This window comes from Eupeodes corollae, chromosome 2 (assembly GCF_945859685.1).
Source record: "Eupeodes corollae chromosome 2, idEupCoro1.1, whole genome shotgun sequence".
Taxonomy (NCBI): Eukaryota; Metazoa; Arthropoda; class Insecta; order Diptera; family Syrphidae; genus Eupeodes; species Eupeodes corollae.
Window position 1 is genome coordinate 70,400,475 of NC_079148.1, and position 19,199 is coordinate 70,419,673.

A 19,199-nucleotide genomic window follows, 5' to 3' on the forward strand; every position below is an offset into this window, starting at 1 on the left:
ATACACTTTTTAATAAGTGATGTAAATTATTAAATACAAATAGTAATAGTCGAAAAAGAACAACTATGTTTAAAATTAGTTGGTACTTAAAATTTTCTTTAAAAAAATACATTTTTCTTTTATTTTTTACAGAATTTTTCAATATGGACATTTGGATTACAAAATTTTAAAAACCGAATGCCTGGAAATGAAAGTAAACGCTGACATTCTGAAGGCGACTGTTTACTCACAGTTTCCAAGTATCTGTTCCGTAGGCGTCTACAGCAGTGATGTTGTAAAGTTACAGAAAATAATGTCCGAATATATGGAATTTAAGAAAACTCTTCTTAGGCGCATTTGAATTTTCTTTACAGGTCGTTTATAGCTATCATTAAAAGTTTCTGTCATTGAAAAAAAATTTCCTGATTGAAATCCACCGAAAAACTTTTACTGACAAAAATCTGTCATTGGAATTGTGTGAAGTTGGAACAATAATCAGTGGAAAGATTCTGTTCTGCTGTTCAGGAAAATCAATTTCAGTCCGGAAAATAGGAAAATACATTTTTTATCGATCAGTACCTATATAATTTTCATTTCTAATCTCAGGAAAACATATTGAAATATCGATTCAAAAAAATTCTCGGATCGATTTCAATGAAAGCTATAACTGGCCAATAATACCATCAACATTGCCATAAAACAGTTGTATGATCTGATACAAAAGTGGAAGGTCGATGGCAAGGCCATGGAAAATGAGTGTGAAGATAAAATAGCCAAGCTTCCCAATGAAAAGCTAGAACTTTGTCGAGACCTTGAAATCAAAGTTGAACAAATACAAACATCAACGAAAAAAACCAGGCACAAGTAACACGAAGAATTTATTCAAAAAAGTCTCAAACAGATTTAAACATTGGGAACAACAACAATTGCCATCGGCGCGGCGGCCGGCGTCATCGTCGTCGTCGTTGAACAACACCAATCAAGTCAATGAAGCTTCATAAGGAACTATACAACTTTTTCAGTATATAATATGTAAGTGACTATGTCGGAACATAAACGTGTTGTAAAGGATTTTGAGAGACAAACGTCCACTATCGGTGGTGATGGTGAGAATAAGCAAGTTAAAGATATCCAAAACCTTTATGTTGAAGAAATCAATTGCCTGAAAGTAAGTTTAGTTGTTGCTGAGGAATTGCAAAATCAATCTGAAGCAGATATGAAATGTCTCAAAGCAAATGACGAGTATAAGAGTTAAATATTTTAAAAATTCGTGCCGATCTTCATATCTTGATAAAACGACTCGAAATCAATTGTCGTAATTTTAAAATCGACAGAGAAGCCAGAGGGAATTTAGCAAACAAGAAGGATCAGCTGCTTGCTGATGTGCTCGAGTTGCAAGAGAAAAACCAAGGACTCATAGAAGAAGCTTAGAAAAACTTCGAAGAACACACCAAACAGGAGCTTTCTCAAACACCAGAACCCAAATGTTTATAACTTTATCTGAATCTTCGTTCAGGCTGAGTATTTACTCTCTTTAAAACAATTTCAATTGACCATTGTATGGTAAAATTTCCAAGACTATGTGTATCCTACAAACTCATGTGAATGAATGATTAGATAAAGATAGAAATAAATTTTAATTATTATTAACAAACATACAATATCAATAACATCATTTATGTTTAATACACAATTAGTTATTACGTTGTTACGTTGTATTTTTTTTAAATAAATTCCTAAATTGTACACAAGCTTCGATCCAATAATGTACGCATCCTTGCAATTTACACCTCCTATGAGCTGGAGAGATAGCGATATTTAAAAATAATTAATTAAACGGAACTTAAGTATTCTAGACTTCACCTATAGAAATCACGATTCTTTTAACTTTAAAAAATATTGCGCTCATTTTCTTTTTAACCAATACCAAAAGACTACATTTACAAAAGATGACACATTACAAGCCACTTTGTTAATATTTTACTTAAACTTACTTTGTCATTACTTGATCAGAACAACAATATTTTTCTAAAGTTTTATGGGACTAAACCTTGAAGACACTTGTATAAAAACTAACAAACAAGGTAAAGTAAAATTTTATTTTGTAATATCATTTTTCTTTTAAAGAACTCATTAGAAGGTAACTTTATATTAATAAGTAGATATATATTAGTTAGAAAAGATAAAACAACTGTTTTTCTTATTTCAATAGGGCCAAATCAAAAGAAACATTGAAAACTAAAAGCATATGTATATTGCTTCAATACAATGTTAAAAATTCCAAGGGTTATTTTATTCACGTTATCCTAAAAGAATTTTCGAAAGAAATAAATAAAAAGCGATCCTTTTCAAATTGAACAGAAATAACATCATGTCGTTTTTTATATTTATAATAATATACATACATACATATATTCACATATATTTACTATTTGATTTTGACAGTATTTGGCAATAAGCTAAGCACTAAGCAAAAAGCTTGAAATTCAACTATAAAAGTGAACATGAATACAAAGAACTCAATTTAAATCTCAAAACCACAATTCAACATCGCCAAAAGAAAATTCTTGTCACATGCAAGCGATTTGTCACAAAAAGTATTCTTAGTGGGTGGAATTTAAATAGGATTTTACTTTTTAATTCGATTTTCAATTCAAATATAGGTTATTTTGAAATGCACATGAACTTGCTAGATGTACATATGTACATCTATGTAAATGTAATGTATTAACAATCACATGACAACATGTTTTGCAAAGTCGTTTAAGGACAACGATTATAAAGAAAAATTGAACATTTCATACCAAAAATTAGGGATTAAAATTTGTCTTAAAAAATAAAAGCTCGTCTTTTAAAATTTGTGTTCCGGATATGAACTAAGATAAAATCGAAATTTATAGAGAAGACGGTTAATTTTCTAGAAATGTGACATGAACTGGAAAAAAAAAACGATTTAATTACTATTGAATTTTCTATGAAATATTTGTTTTTCTCTGCGTTAATTCTTCGTGTTCGGCTTATTAGTGCTCTGACTTCGAAAACTAATTAAAAATATAGTAATCAATAATAATCAAAAAACTTTAAAATGTCTCAATGCAGAAAGTTTCTTCAATTATGTGACTTTTTGATTGATTTTATAATGTGAAATGGTAATTGCCTTAAAACATTCTACGTTCATTGCATTGACGCGCCTTTCAGCACTATTAAACTTAAACTTTATAATCCTTCCGTGATCCCTTCGCTCCATATCGTCTCAACTTCCAACAACATCACTGCCATAATACTTCTTCCGTCTGAGCAAACTTCAACGACAATATCTACAAAAACCCTAACCTCAATTTTGGACGACGTCACTACAATAATTTTCTTATTTCTCCGATTGCACAACAATGCATCAAGTAGCTTCATCAGCTGTAAAACATTACACCAACCTTATAGCTTTGCTTAAAAACAGTTTCAAAACTTTATCCTGCAACTGCTCTCGACGTTTCCGGTTTCGATTGGTTCGGCTACAAGGGGCAAGCTACAATGGGCTCTCAATAGCTTCAAACTATTTAAATCTGCAGGACCAGATAGAATAATACCACCCGAGCTACAAAAGACTTCTGACATAATTGCACCAATCCTTGAGGCAATTTTTACCAGCTGTCTTTGCCTGGTCCATGTTCCCTCGGCATGGAGAGAAGTTAAAGTTGTTTTTATACCCAAAGCAGGTTTAATGCTCCCAAGTCAATCCTAAAGATCTACGATATAAGTCTATCATCATTCCTTTTCAAAACCTTGGAAAGATTGATTAATATCCATTTAAGGGCAAGTATCGATACAAGACTTCTGTCTTCGTCTCAACATGCCTACTGTAAAGGTAAATCGGTGGGAAGAGCGTTACACACTTAAGTACTCATCGTCGAATATTCCCTCCATCATAAAGAGTTCACTATGGTTGCTTTCCTTGACATCGAAGGCGCCTTTAACAACGTGGACACATCTGCACTAACATCTCTAAATGTAGAGAGTTCGCTTCGGGAGTTAATTTATTTAATGCTTACTAGCAGAATAATTAACTCAAAACTGGGCAACTCTTCTGGTAGACGATTCGTTATTAGAGGGACACTGCAAGGTGGTGTTCTATCCCCTTTTCTCTGGAACTTGGTGGTGAAAGAAATCCAAAATGGTCTGGATGCGGAGGGCTTCAGAGTGATAGCTTATGCGGACGACGTTGCTATAGCAGTTTCAGGAAAGCATCAACCCTCCCTATATTAAAGGAATCCAATTAAAATTCTCAGACGAGGCTAAATACCTAGGTCTTGTCTTAGACAAAAAACTAAATTGAAAACGCAACGTACAGGAAAGAGTCAAAAAAGCTACTGTAGCTCTCTTTTCTTGCAAAAAAGCTATTGGTAATAAATGGGGCTTACAACCCAGAATCACGCATTGGCTATACACATCGGTAATCAGACCGATTTTAACGTACGGTGTGGAAGTATGGTGGACTGCTTTAGAGAAAGCTATAAACCGAGATAAATTAAATAAAGTCCAACGTTCAGCCTGCCTATGTATAAGCGGATCGCTTCGCACGACCCCGTCTGCAGCACTGGACACCTTGCTCTACCTAACACCTCTTAACAAGCTGCAAGCTCTGCTATTCGTCTCAAAGCTTCGTCGCAGTGGGCTAACAACAACATTGGCCACTCCGTAAGTCTTAGGTATTTAGAATCAATTCCAAAGCACACAGACATACTCCATCCCCCAACTGCGATTCGACACAAATTTCCAGATTTCTATACCTCCCAGATCTTTCTGGGAGGATAGGACATTCCTGGAAGATGGGTCAATCCATTTTTATACAGATGGTTCAAAAACAAAAGAAGGGGTTGGTGGAGATGTGTACTCTGAACGACTGAAGTTAAGTCTCTTATTCCGCCTTCGCAATCATTGTAGCGCGTTTCAGGTGGAAGTTTTGGCGATAAAAGAAGCCTTGTCCTGGCATAAAGAAAACGTGATATCAACATCTGATATCCGTATTTTTTCAGATAGTCAGGCTGCTATCAAATCTCTGGACTCTTTCTCTGCAAACTCTATAACAGTCAATAACTATCGATCATCTCTAATCGAGATGCACAGCAGTTCAATGTTCACTTTTGCTGGGTGCCGGGCAATGGAAACATTCCAGGTAACTGCAAGGCAGATGAACTCGCCAGTCACGGCACAGTGCTGCCAATCCTACCACGTTTGACACACACTGGCATACCAATCGCTACTTGTAAAGCTAATGCAAGTTTCTATGATCTATGAAGAAGTCAAACACTAGGTGAAACAACATCACCATGTGTCAGGTCACAAAAAGCATCTGGCCAACACTAAATTTAAAACGTTCAAGGTGCTTGCTGTCTCTAAGCAGATCGGATATAACCTTGATAATAGGTGTCATAACCGGACACGGTCTTATAAGAAAGCACGCCACGTGTCCAGGCGATTCTCAAATGACTTTTGCAGAAACTCTATGGACGGGAAAGTGGAGAAAACAGTTCATCGCCTTCTCTTTACATACCCTAGCTCTAGCTCAAAGACGCAAGAATAACGTAGGAGAATTCTTCTTTAACAATCTAAACGATCTAAATCATATCAGCATAATTAGTCTCTGACGTTTTCTAAGGGACTCAAACTGGTTCCATTGAGCTTAAGAGGAATCCTCAAGATTCATGTGGTATCACAATGGGCCATTAAACTGGCCTAAGTGTGTCCGTTGCCATCATGGACAGCCACTTAAACCTAACCTAACCTAACCATACCTTAGGTCAATAAAAATACGCACTTTTTTTTTAATTGCTGTTATAAAAAAACCGAACTCAATTTTTTAAAAGAGCTTTCAACATTTTTCAGTGTTATTACCAGTATAACATAATTTATTTGAAGTCGATATCTCGAATGGTTCTTGAGATATTCACGTTAAAAATGGTATTCCGAACATACGAACGTACGTAGTACGTAAAACACACACGCACACACAAAAACCTCTCTAAAATCTTTAATGTGGATTCTCGGGACTTTAAAGCGTCAAGAAATGTCAAATTTTCGCGAATCGACAAATAAAACCGATTGCAATACTTCCGTTATGAAATTAATAATGAATATAAAACTGTCAGAGTTACAAAATAAAATCCAATAACAAATGTAATTTCGGACAACAATAAAAGCAAAGCAATAATGAACAATAAAATTGAATACTGACTCTAAGGCATGAAAGGTTACTACAACACATGCTGGAAGGTTATTAACTCTTATTTTTCCCTTTCCTGCCTTGGTGCTTATATTCGAGGAAAAGGTCTCATGATTTTCAATTATTTTTTCAATCACAAATGGATTTTTCCCCATTTTCCTAGAAGAAACCACTTAATTTTTAACGTTGTTATTTTGTATTGATTCTTTTAGATTCTTATTGAAAATTAAATATTTACGATTCTTTTCTCAAATTAACGATTTTTTTTCTATTTTAGAGAAAAAGTTCCATTGAAATAGGTACTCGAAGAATTCATTCCAACATTTGTATACTAAATGCGCTTGCATAACATTAACGGGTGTTGTGTCGGGAAGTGTTGCATTTATCATGCACTATTATCAAGCTCAGAAGACGTACATATTATCCACATTGAGTGCAGAATTATACCTTGATTTCTACTTGCATTCTCATTTTGGAACTATTAAAAGTTACGAAACCAATATTGAATGCACCATCAGGACATGGGAACAATGAGTAACTTCTTACCTTCAATTTACAATATTTACAACCCTCATTTTACAACTTCAACTTACCTCACAACCTACCACTCCCACTCCTCTTTTCGTCTTCATCCTAACCCAACCAACAATTGAGACAAATCTAATCAAACATTTCTATAAATAAATCCTGATGAAGTCAAATGAAAAAAAGCTTATTCAGGATATATTATGTATCGAAGGACGAAGTGATGCAGCGGTTTTCCCTACTTACCACCACAATTCATTCTTTCTTTATACCCATCAAGCTAACAATTGTATTTAAACATATATTATGTACATATGTATGTTATGTATTTGTATATCTACAAAATTGTACAAATGGCTTTTGTTAATTGAGTTTCTTCATTGCTACATGCGTTAATGTTATTCCCGTCACAAAAGACTCATTTGAGGAAAAGACCCACAGATTCATCCTCCCTCAGGACAATGTCCTTTATGAGTATATAAGCCCTGCAAAGGAGCATCAATAGGGTTTTATATATTTTTTCGTTTGTGGTTTGGTGTCGCCGCATTCTTTGACTATTAGTTCATCATCATCACTGAACGAAAGGACTCAATTCTCTCCATCAGACGGATAGGGAAATAGGTATTTTCCGGAGCAACAACAAGAAACAAAAATACGTACGGAGGACGTAGTACCAACTCTTGATTTCTTTCGTATTGTTATTAATGAAGTGATGAAAGTGAGGAGACACCAAAGAGCAAAGAGTAAGGAAAAATGAATAAATAGCTTTGCAACAAAAGAAAATAAAATCAATAAAAAGTCAAAGCAACAGAGCTGCCAGGTTTGAATAAAATAATACATTTTAACATCACGTAGAAAGTTCTTGTAATCGGTCCGAATTTGTCAAATTGAATGTTGTGGCATTCCTCGATTTTTCAAGGTCCAATTTTTGTAGTCCATATCACAAAAACCAAAAGGGATATGGACATCAATCAAAAGATAATATTAATAACATGTAAAGATTCAGAAAATTTGAGTGGTATCTTTACTAAAACAATTTAAAAATTGGTCAATTGGTTGACCGAAAATATCTTCCGAAACACAATCAATTTTCATACTATTTGAAGCGATATCAAACAAGTATAATTTTGAAAAAATCAACTTACAATTTGTATATATAAACCAAAAAAGAAGAATTAAGTTTTTTAAATTTTGAGAAAAATTGAAGCAGTAGTTTTATTACAAACAAAATAAATTAACAACATTACTAAAAGTTGGTAAAAATTGATTCTGGAAATGCTTTTAAAATTAAAGATATTGGCTTCAAACTGATTTCATCTTATAAAAAATGTTGTTTTCAACATTCAGTCAAATTTGTATAAAATTCCAACAGTCAGTAGTTTTTTTTCGAATTGAATCGAATCCTTATTTATTTATAAGAAATACAAACTTTCAAAAAATGCTGCTAAGACTTATAAAAATTGGTTTTGACTAAAAATGTAGGAAACAAAAACAGATATTGAAATCTTATTTTATCATATTTGCAAATATTGTTGCAAGGTTAGGTTAAAGTGGCTGTCCGTGATGGAGTAGAACACACTTAAGCCATTTAAATGGTTCATTGATATACCACATGAGTCTTGAAGCTTTATTCTAAGCTCAATGAAACCAGTTTGAGTCCCTTACCAAATATGAAAGACTAATTATTTTTGTGTGATTGAGATCGTTTAGATCGTTTTAGAAGAATTTTCCTTCAGGTAATTCCGGAATACGCCTTCCTTCCTTTTTAGATAGTGCCCGGTTATGACACCGGTTATCGAGCTTATATGAGATCTGCTGACAGATAACAAGCACTTTAAGCGCTTTAAACCTAGTGTAGGCCAAATGCCTTTCTCATAGCGTCTTGCTTTAGCAATAGTTTACATGAAGCGATCGGTATGCCAGCATTATCCCAAGGTGGTAGAATGGGTTGTATTATACTATTTCTGGCGAGTTCATCTGACATACAATTTTATAAAATTTCTCTATGGCCCAGTACCCTGCAAAGATGAATATTCAACTGTTGTGTCATCTCCATTTGAGATAATCGACAGTTATGGACTGTTATAGAGTTTGTAGAATCAGGGTTCATAGATTTGATAGCGGCCTGACTATTTGGAAAATACGGATAGCAGATGTTGATCACGTTTTCGTTAAGTCAGGAAAAGACTTCTTTTGTCGCTAAAAGTTCCTTCTGGAAGGCGCGCCGAATGAGATTCTTAATGTCAGTCATTCAGATCTTTAATACAGGTACGGGTTGGAAGTTATCAGTGTGCGTCCCACTCTTGCCTCTTCCTTCCAATTTTAATTTCGATTGTTTATTTCCTATTAACAAATTTCTTAACATATGTATTTATTTATATAATTGTATGTTTTTTGTACAACAAATAGCTGATGACATTTTTTGATCAAGTTTGTTACTTATTTTAAATAAATAGTTAGAAATTAAAGGATTTTCTAAGAAGAAATAAATTGCATATGGCTTGATATTATGGCCAAAAATGTTTCAATCGTCTTGGACTTATGGACTTATTTCTCATAATTTTACAAAAAATATTTCAGCGGTGTTAAATCGTACAATCTTGGAGACCACGTGAAATGTTCACGACGCGAGATAATAAAAAAAACTTGTGTGATGCAACAGTCCGTTGAGAACTATGGTCTATTGCCTTTCAACTCAAAACGATTCCTGTGTGCGAGTACTGTTGTCAGGGATGAAGGGGACCTACAGTTTTAAGCCGAATCCAAACGACTAATTTGAGAAAGCACTTTTCATGACAAGAATTACTCTTGGAGAATTTTTGAATTATTCGCAAGGGGCAGTACTCTTGAAAAAAATCTTTAGATGATATAGCCAGGGTTTGAATTCAAGACCTCTGGCATGACAGTCCAACGCACTAACCATCTGCCACGGGTACTACAACGCGATATAATAAGTCCACCAAAAGTTTTCGTCGCGCAACGTGACCCTAACTTTTTATTTTAATAATAAATTGAATTTATTTATTTACAATTAAATAAATACGATTTGCAAAACAAACTCCAAGAAAACAATCGTTAGAATTATTCTAACTAAAAAGAGGAAGAAGAAATAACAACTTTGTCGAAGAAAATCTTAAGAACTTTGTTTGACTTATCAACAGAATAAATTGTTGACTCCAAATAATTAAGTGTTAACAAATTGAGTCTTAAATTGACTTCATTCTCTTGTCAAGAAGAATGTTGACCATATTGAGTGTAACAGTTATATAACGGCGATGACGAACTGAATTCCACGGTATGGGAGATAGAACCACTCAACCTCGGCGACGCAGATCAACAATTCCGCCTACCCGACCTTGACGAAGTGAAGATAGCTATATCTAAACTTAAGTCAAACAAAGCTACTGGAGCTAACGACATCGCTGCAGAACTATTCAAAGCAGCAGGCGATGGCTTGGTAGGGAGCATGGACCAACTCATCTGCAAAATATGGTCGGTAGAAAGCTTGCCCGATGAGTGGAATCTCAGCATAGTGAGCCCGATAAGAAAGGAGACCCTCTAAACTGCTCCAACTACAGAGGCATCAGTCTCCTCAACATTGCATATAAGATCCTCTCTGCCGTATTATGTGAACGTCACCAGTGATTTGACCAGGCTTCAGACCAGGAAAGCCCACTATCGACCAAATATTCACACTACGGCAGATCTTGAAAAAAAAAAACCAGGAACTTCAAATCGATACCCACCACCTCTTTATCTTTAAAGCAGCGTATGACAACATCTATAGGGAAGGACTCTACCGAGCAATGTCTAGTTTTGGTATCCCTGTCATGACGATGGAGAATGCACTCTGCTCTATCATGGTCGGAAAAGATCTCACCGATGCATTTGATGTCAAAAAATGTTTTAGACAAGGCGATGCACTGTAATGCGACTTCTTCAACATCGTTCTGGAAAGAATTGTGCAAAACTCAACCGTCAACACAATCTTCCAAAGGTCCATCCAATTACTCGGATACGCAAATGATATTGACATAATTGGATCAAAGCGTGATGTCAGTGAAGCGTTTTTGAGCATTGCGACCAAAGCGAAGAAGACCGCGACTCAGGTGGCGCACCCAAGTGGTAGAGGACCCCAACCAACTTGTCGTGCGAAACTGAAGACAGCTAACTAGGGACCGAGCTGGCTGGAGACACATGTTGGTTGAGGCCCAGGTGCAAAATTTACTTGCAAAATGACAAAATATGATAGCCTTTTTTAAGAAATACTTTTTATATAGATATAAACAATGGGATAACATAATTGTTTCGTTCGGGTGTTTTACATTGTGAGGAGTATTAAATATTCTCCAGCCTACAAACTGTCATACGTATTTGTACAGACTGAAAGCAAAGGAAATAGTTATTAATCTCCTATGCAAATGGTCCCTCCTTTCAGAAGTTATGAAATCAAATTAACTTAAAACCGTATTTTTAGACCACGGCAATGAGGTTCAAATGCTATGTTTTTCGGCACATTTTGAAAGATACTACCAAATACACTTTCGGTTAAGAGGAGGGCATATCGAACGTTTACAGTCTAATGGATCGCAATATAAGATTGCTTAACATTGTAGTACGACCAAACAAGATGCTTCTTTGGCATAATTGTGAAATGTTATTTCAATCCGAACAAACTTATTTTTTCTGCTGTGCAGAACATCCACAACAAGTTCGCAATAAAAATTCTCATAAATGAATGTTTAGTTTCTGCAAGCGTGAAAAATAATGGTGATTGCGACATTTGCACCATTTAAATATAAGATGGAGAAGTTAGTTAGTTAACAAATTTGTATAAAGCTCTATTATTTGCAATGCTTGCATTCATTACAAATCAAAGTATGTATGTAGTTGCATTTATTAATTAAAACATTAAAGTGAAAGTTCCATTTTCCCTTAAAATAAGTTCCTATATCTCACTATTTTCAAATACAAGGACACATATATGTCCATACATAGGCAAATGGTTCAAGAATCTTTAATTTTTCCAGGAAATTTCAGTAATTGACAAGTCGCAAGATTAATGGTGCATATAATATGTAATGATTACATAATATTGAACTCATCCCAGAAAAGATGTACCTACATATATGTATATATCTTTCCGCTGTAAAACAAAACAATTCCAGGAAATTGTAGAGAAACTTAACAACAATAAAATACGTTTTTAGTCATTCTAACAATAACATCGAGTTAGAGCCTTAAACTCATATAGCAGGATCTTATTTTAAGCAATTCTCAGTACACGGTACACACCCATTAGAATCCTAAGCCAAGGTCACTTTTGAAAACCGAAACAATAACAAATCAAATCCGGGTTAGACCTTGACAGTTTTGACATTACTTTTTCATAAAATAAACCCTCTTATCAAGGTCAATCAAAAAAATCAGATTTCAAAACATATAAATATAGAAAAGTCTATCTGGCAACTCTAGATCCTACCAAGAGCCAGAGTCAAACACTTTAGGTGTTGTTTTTGTTTCTCACCACACAGCACAGTTAAGTTAAGAAAATACAAACAAAAATAGCAGCACCCCTTCTTTAAAGAACCCCTTTAACCCGTCTTGAAAATAGGAATACAATCCCAAGCATCCATCAGTTCAAACTTTTTGCCTTCATCATCGTCGTCGCGTGCATATACCGTTATACACATTCCACTATATACAAAAATATACAATCATCTAAATCGTAGTGTAGAATAATATGTGTGTTGGTATTTTAGTTGTTTTTTTTTTCGTCAGTACGAGTACTGTTATACGCAACAAGGTCATTGGAAAAATCGTTAAAAACCACCACGACGAAGAAGACAATGCAAAATCTAATTTCTGTTGGCCCACTGGGGTTTTCTTTTTTCTTTATTTGTTATACACACACAAACTTTCTTCGAAATATTGAGAGTAAGTTTTCAAATTTTCTTTATTCGATTCGATTTTCTAAGGATGTGTCCCGTAGGAAAAAGGACATATACCTACTTAATTCTTGGAAAATCCTTGAAATACGTTATAGTGAAAAATCGTTTCGTTTGAAAAATCCATCAAAATGGCGCTTACCAAGGCATTTTTACAGTTAGTATTGATGTTTCTTGCTTCCTGGGCAATTAATGAGGTGATTATAAGTTGGAAAATTGAATATTTTTTCACACAAATTACACTTTTTCCACAGGATAATAGATTTTATCGAAAATCAATGGAATTCATCACTTATAAGCAAATTGGCACCTCATAATATGTTTCCACATATTCTTTTTCTATTCTTTTTTTTCTTTGCTTTTTTCACTTTTCCTTTTGCACTGTTTTTTTTCTTGTTGGTTGTATGAGTGTGTAAAGAGGAGTTTTTCCAACTTTCCGAACTTGTCTACTCCAGAGCTTACCAATAACTGATAAAAATGTTCCCAGTTGGAAAAGTTGTAACCATGAAATTCTAATACTGGTCTGGTAGGGTAGATACATTATGTACATATTATATTCTGGATTTATGTCAGCTTAGAGCTTTTTCATAATGGTGGTGAAATGGTTTTGCAATTGATAAGACTGTTACTGCTACTTTTACTGTATGCTAAAGTATGGTGAAGAGTTTTGACACTGACAGATGTGAGGTTTTTGGGTGCTTTAGTTTTTGAGCTTTTTGAAGGACACTCTTATGAATGTATGTATGTACTTATAAGTTACACCTTTTAAAGGTGTGCGCCAGTGATAAGGGAGCATAATAATTGTCATCGTTCTTCTGTAGCGAAGGGGGACGGAAATTTTAACGTAGTATTTACGTTTTGTTTAGATTTCAGCACAATAGAACATAAAAACTGTTTATTTAATGTACAAGAAGGGTCTAACGAATGCCCAAAGAGGGGTAATGGGTGCGTGGTAGGCAAAGGCTGAGCACAGCAATTTATAATTTAGACTTTTAAATTGCTTTGTATTTATCTTCTATGCGACCTAACAGCCTATGGGTGGGTGGGTATAGGATTAATGTCATCAACAGGTTTCCTTAGGATATCAACTTATCTTTTTTTTTAGAAGTGTCAAGTAAAATTTTCAAAAGATACAAATACAAATCCGGTATAAAGGCTTGGAGGTTTATTCAAACAACATAAATTAGCTATACAGAAATGTAAGCTTATTGTGCAAACAGTTAAAAGGTCAAATAGAATTGAACATAATTTGGAAATGTATTAAGAAAGTCCACGACTGGATCGGAAGAAGTTGCTTTTATAATTTATGTTAACGGGTTGGAATCAAAAGCATGACTATATTTAGGGATATTTTGTTATAGAGGAGCTTTTTTAATTGAACGGAATAATTGATCTTAAGACTCTTGAGAGTCAGTTTTTTGTCAAATTTTAAATTCAATTCCAATTGATTTAAAAATTATTTGCTGGGAAAAGTCAAGCTATTTTGTTCACCAGAAAAAGAAAGGATTGCTTTTTACCCAGACGTAATATCAACTTTAATATACCTTATGTCAGATCTGTCCAGTATTTAGGTATTAACTTTGATAAGAAGTCGCAAACACAATAAACTAATTAGGCTATATTGATTGTCATTTTTAAAAATCGAGTCTTTTTGAACCGGAGTTTAAATTTAACACCTAGGTTAGACACAGCTGCTATTCATAAAGAATTTAGCAGTTCTGTTTAGTTAGAAACAGGTTTAAGGTGTATTCTATTACAGTTCTGTTACAATTTCACTTGAACCCTTCAAAAAACAGTTTGTAGAGGGAAATACACAAAATGCGTTAGCTTAAGAACCAAAATCTTTAAAATTATTCTGTTTACTGTTAGTTGTGATATTTTATGTATATATATATGTTATATCCGAGCCCACTTGTGTGATCGGTTATAAAATACCCACACAAAATCTAGACTTTAAATTCAACCAAAAATAAACAAAGATAAATAAATTATATGAATAAACACTTTTTACCCTCTGTAAAAAGTGTATCAACATTATGAACACTATGCGCATATGAAATGCTGCATTAACAATCAAATAGTATAAAACCGAATGATGTATCGAGAATCGATTGATTCTTAGTTTAGAACTGAAGAAAGATACAACGTATAGCGGAAGACTTCCCCCACCAGTGGTAAGGGGTCAGATGCTTTGAATTAAGATCACATTAAATTTAAAATCAAAACGGTCTTTTTATTTAATCTCTCTAACAAGAGAAAAAGTTGATATTTTTTTCATTAAACGAAGATCCTTTAATAAAAGTTATATATATAAAAAAATATATAAATTTATTGTGGTAAAGATGCGTACTGTAGCAAACATAACATTGACTATGCCATTTTTGGTGAATATACCGAGCGAAATATCTTAGCGATGGCGGTGTTAATACTTGAAAAGATCACATATAAATTGGTAAACCTTTCATTGAATTTTGATCTCCAATATTTTTTAGATTTAGATTTATTTATTCATATAATACTTAAAAACTATTTTACAAAAGTTTATATGATAGAAATATATATAGAATAATAGTGTTCATTCTGTAACTTTGGAAGTTAGTGGTGAATGAAACATCAAAATCTTTATTTATAATTTAAATAATATCTGATGTGGGGTGACAATCAGTGTTAACAAAGTTTAATGATATAATGAAGAAAAAATAGAGAAAAAAAATGTTATTTTACAATTATGAAAATGTTTTCAGCAACATCAACGAAGCATTAACCTACCAGACCCGTCAATTGTTTAAAGCTGCAAAGTCATGGAAGATCTCAAAGAAATATAAATATGTTTGGACCAAAAATGGAATTGTATACACGCGCAGGAGCGAGGGTGACAACATCATACGTATTCTTTCTGTTGCTGATTTTGACAAATTATGAGTTCTATTATTAATTCGTTCCCTCGAACTAATCCAATTGCATGTATTAATTCTTGTAATAATAATCAGTCTGATTCCATTGTTAACCTTTGTATTCAACAAAACATTCGGAGTGTTAGGAGTAATTTCTCAACTTTCTTAGCTCATATAAATTCATTTATTAATTTGCCTTTAGTTATAGTTTTAAGTGAAATATGGATTTATGAAAATGAATTATGTTTATATAATATTCCGGGGTATATGTCGCCATTTGCCAAGTGTAACGAGTCGTATCAAGCTGGAGGTGTAATGGTATTTGTGAAAGATGGTTATACGTGCAACTGTTCTAAAATTATTATTTCAAGCGCTGATGTTTTAAAGCTGTCATTTGAATTTGACAATGAATTGTTTACTATATTATGCATTTATAGACTACACGAAGTTAATAAATCTATATTTATGAAAGAACTTGATTATTTACTTAGTACTATGAAAGATAATAATTTGATTGTTTTGGGTGATATAAACATAAACATATTAGATGAGTGTGATAATTATACGGAGAGATATATGTTACAAATGTCATCTTATGGTCTGAAAAGCTTGATCAATGAACCTACTCGTGTTACTGATTCATCTTCGAGTAGCATTGACCATATATTTTTAAGAGTAGATAAAAATGTTAAAAAGTTTTTTAATAGTGCAGTGTATGACTATAGAATCACCGACCACCGAATGACTTCGCTAAGCGTCTGTATTAATTCAGGTAAATTCAAATAATGTTAATCTACCAACTAAAAAACAAATGATTAACTACAGAATGTTGAAAGAAAAATTAATGTATGAATTTTGGGAGTCAGTCTATTCTGAAAGTGACCCATCCACTGCTTTTGATCTGTTCTTTTCCATCTTAAAAAATCATATAAATTCTTGTACTTCTGAGTCTTTACATATATCAAATAATAAAAAACATTTAAGCCTTGGATGACCACTGCTCTGTTGAACCTAATAAAAAGAAAAAATCGTTTCGGGAAAAAAATAGGTTATGCAAATCAGTCTCTTCCAAAGTCATAGAAACACAAAATAATTATTATTCAAATATGTTTGAACGTGCTAATGGCAACAGTAGAGAGGAATGGAAAGTTGTTGACTGTATATTAGGTAAACAAAAGTATTCTTCAGAAATTCATGAACTAGATGTTGATGGAGTTAGTATATATGAATCCGAAAGTATCTCAAATAAGTTCAACGAATACTTTACTGAAATTTCAGAACAATTAAAACCTTCTTTTGAACCCCATAGTTGTTGTAGCTGTAACCTTTCGGAAAATCTTGTTTTTGAAGAGAGGCAGACAAATAGTTTTGTATTTAAAACAATTAACTCTGGTGAGCTGTCTAAGCTTATTATGTCTTCAAAAAATAAAAATTCATGTACGAATGATGGCATAACTAATTCGTTTTTAAAGAAGATTGTTTGGGAAATAGTTGATGTATTGACTTTTTTGTTTAACTTAAGTGTAAGCCAAGGTTGTTTTCCACACTCACTCAAATGTGCTGAGGTAATTCCGGTTTTTAAGAAAGGTTATAAAAAAAAAGTTTCAAACTATAGACCGATATCCTTATTACCAACTTTCGCGAAACTTTTTGAAAAACTACTTAAAGTCAGAATGCTTACATTTTTGGATCGTAATGAGTTCTTTTCTGTTAACCAGTTTGGTTTTAGGTCTGGGTTATCAACTGAGGATGCTATTCTCAGGGTATGCAGTCAATTGTATCATGGGCTTAACAGTAATCAATCGACAATGGGTTTGTTTATTGATATGACAAAAGCCTTTGATATGGTTGACCATCAGCTCTTGCTCAAGAAATTGTATACTGCTGGGTTTCGAGGAACTGTTCACAATTGGTTTAGCAGTTAACTAAAAGAAAGAATACAAAGGGTTAAAATAAATGGTATTTTTAGTGAAGTTAATGTCTTAAAAAATGGTGTACCCAAAGGATCTGTACTTGGCCCGGTCTTATTTCTGATTTACATTAGCTCGATTTTCAAGCAAAAATTTAACGGACTACCAACAGCTTTTGCAGATGACATAACATTCACATACAAGTACAAAAACAACTTCGAATGTATTGTTAAGATTGCTGAAGACCTAGAAAAATTAAGGATGTGGTTCACTGCTCATAAATTAATAATCAGCGAAAAAACCAAATTATTAACGTTCAAAATATCTGGGAATACTTTAAAAGACTATAATCTTTGCTTTCATGCATCTGACTGCAAAAAATTCAGTTTACCACTTCACAATTGTAGCTTACCAAATTTTCATTCCAATAAATCGTGCTCAAATTTGTGTTTTAAAATTGAGTCAGTTAAAAGTTTTAAGTATTTAGGAGTGTTGATTGACTTGAACTGGAAAGATCATCTTCAAATATTAAAATCACATATGTGTCTAATTGCTCGTAAAATGTATCTCATTAAACCATACTGCTCAAAAAAAGTTGTATGTAAAATATACTATGGTCTTGCACATTCAAAGTTACAATATGGTATAACTAGTTTGGGTGGGACTTATTTAAACACACTTGATCCTGTCTTCATTGCACAAAAACACTTGGTTCGCATTATCTCTCAGTGTAACCGTCGCACTCATAGTTGGCCTCTATTTAAAAATCTCAAAATTTTACCAATAAAACATCTATATATTTTCAAGGTACTTAGAGAATTTTTCAAACAAAGTGGTAATAAACTAAGTCGATACAATGAGTCTCATAACTTAAGAATAAACAACATGGCTTTTGTTAACATACCAGTGGCACGTACAACTCATTTTTCTCATTTTTACTTATTTACTGCCCCAAAATATTTTAATAAACTTCCGTATTCAATTCGAATAAATCAAAATAAAAATATTTTTATTAAAGGAATTAAAGATTGGTTGTTCACTTTTGAACACCTCTCCTTATCCAGGCGGCAGCGGACGAATTCTCGAGATAGAATCAACGGTGGCGTCTACAGTTCCAGTAAGGTTAAACTACTTAGTGAACACCTTATAGGGCTTCTTCGACATATTCGGAGCCCAGACCTATAAGGAGCGGTTCATCCGGCTCCCCTTCCTTGGAGTTATACTAAGGATCTGGCCCTCCAGGTTGGGGGTTGTGCCGTCGGGGTGAATTCCTGGCCACGTAAAAACATCATAGTTTCGAAGCAACAACAAGCCTCGGATACGGACGGATTCACTGTTGACAACCCACGCAAACGAAATAAGGACAACGAACTTCGGATATGTACGTGGAATGTTAGGTCCCTTAACAGACCACGTGCAGCCGAACAATTAGCGGAAGCCCTAAACTGCTGCAAGGCAGATATTACAGCCATCCAAGAAGTGCGATGGGATGGACCGGGCAAACGCAAACTAAAAGACTGCGATATCTACTACGGCGACTGCTAACGAGAACAAAGACAGCGTCTATTTGGGTGTGGATTTGTTGTTGGAACTAGGCTCAGGCAAAAAGTCTTGAGTTTCAACAGTGTGAGCGAGCGCATCACGACAATCCGCATCAAGGCTAAATTCGCCAACATAAGCCTTATATGCGCGCATGCCCCAACAGAGGAGAAAGATGAAGACACCA

The 19,199-nt window shown here is 33.9% G+C and overlaps 1 protein-coding gene across 15 annotated transcripts in view; it reads right to left on the minus strand.

Moving 5' to 3' along the window:
• The window catches only part of LOC129946784 (MAP kinase-activating death domain protein), a 78,332-nt gene extending 65,138 nt beyond the window's left edge, over window positions 1-13,194 (minus strand). For 14 of the 15 annotated variants that reach the window (XM_056057102.1, XM_056057114.1, XM_056057110.1 and 11 more), the window contains exon 1: window positions 12,812-13,193. The gene's annotated coding sequence lies outside the window, so the exon portion shown is untranslated. Of the gene's footprint in view, window positions 1-12,811 lie in introns of all 15 variants that reach the window. The other variant, XM_056057111.1, reaches the window with a different exon arrangement.
• Window positions 13,195-19,199: the final 6,005 nt, after the last annotated feature.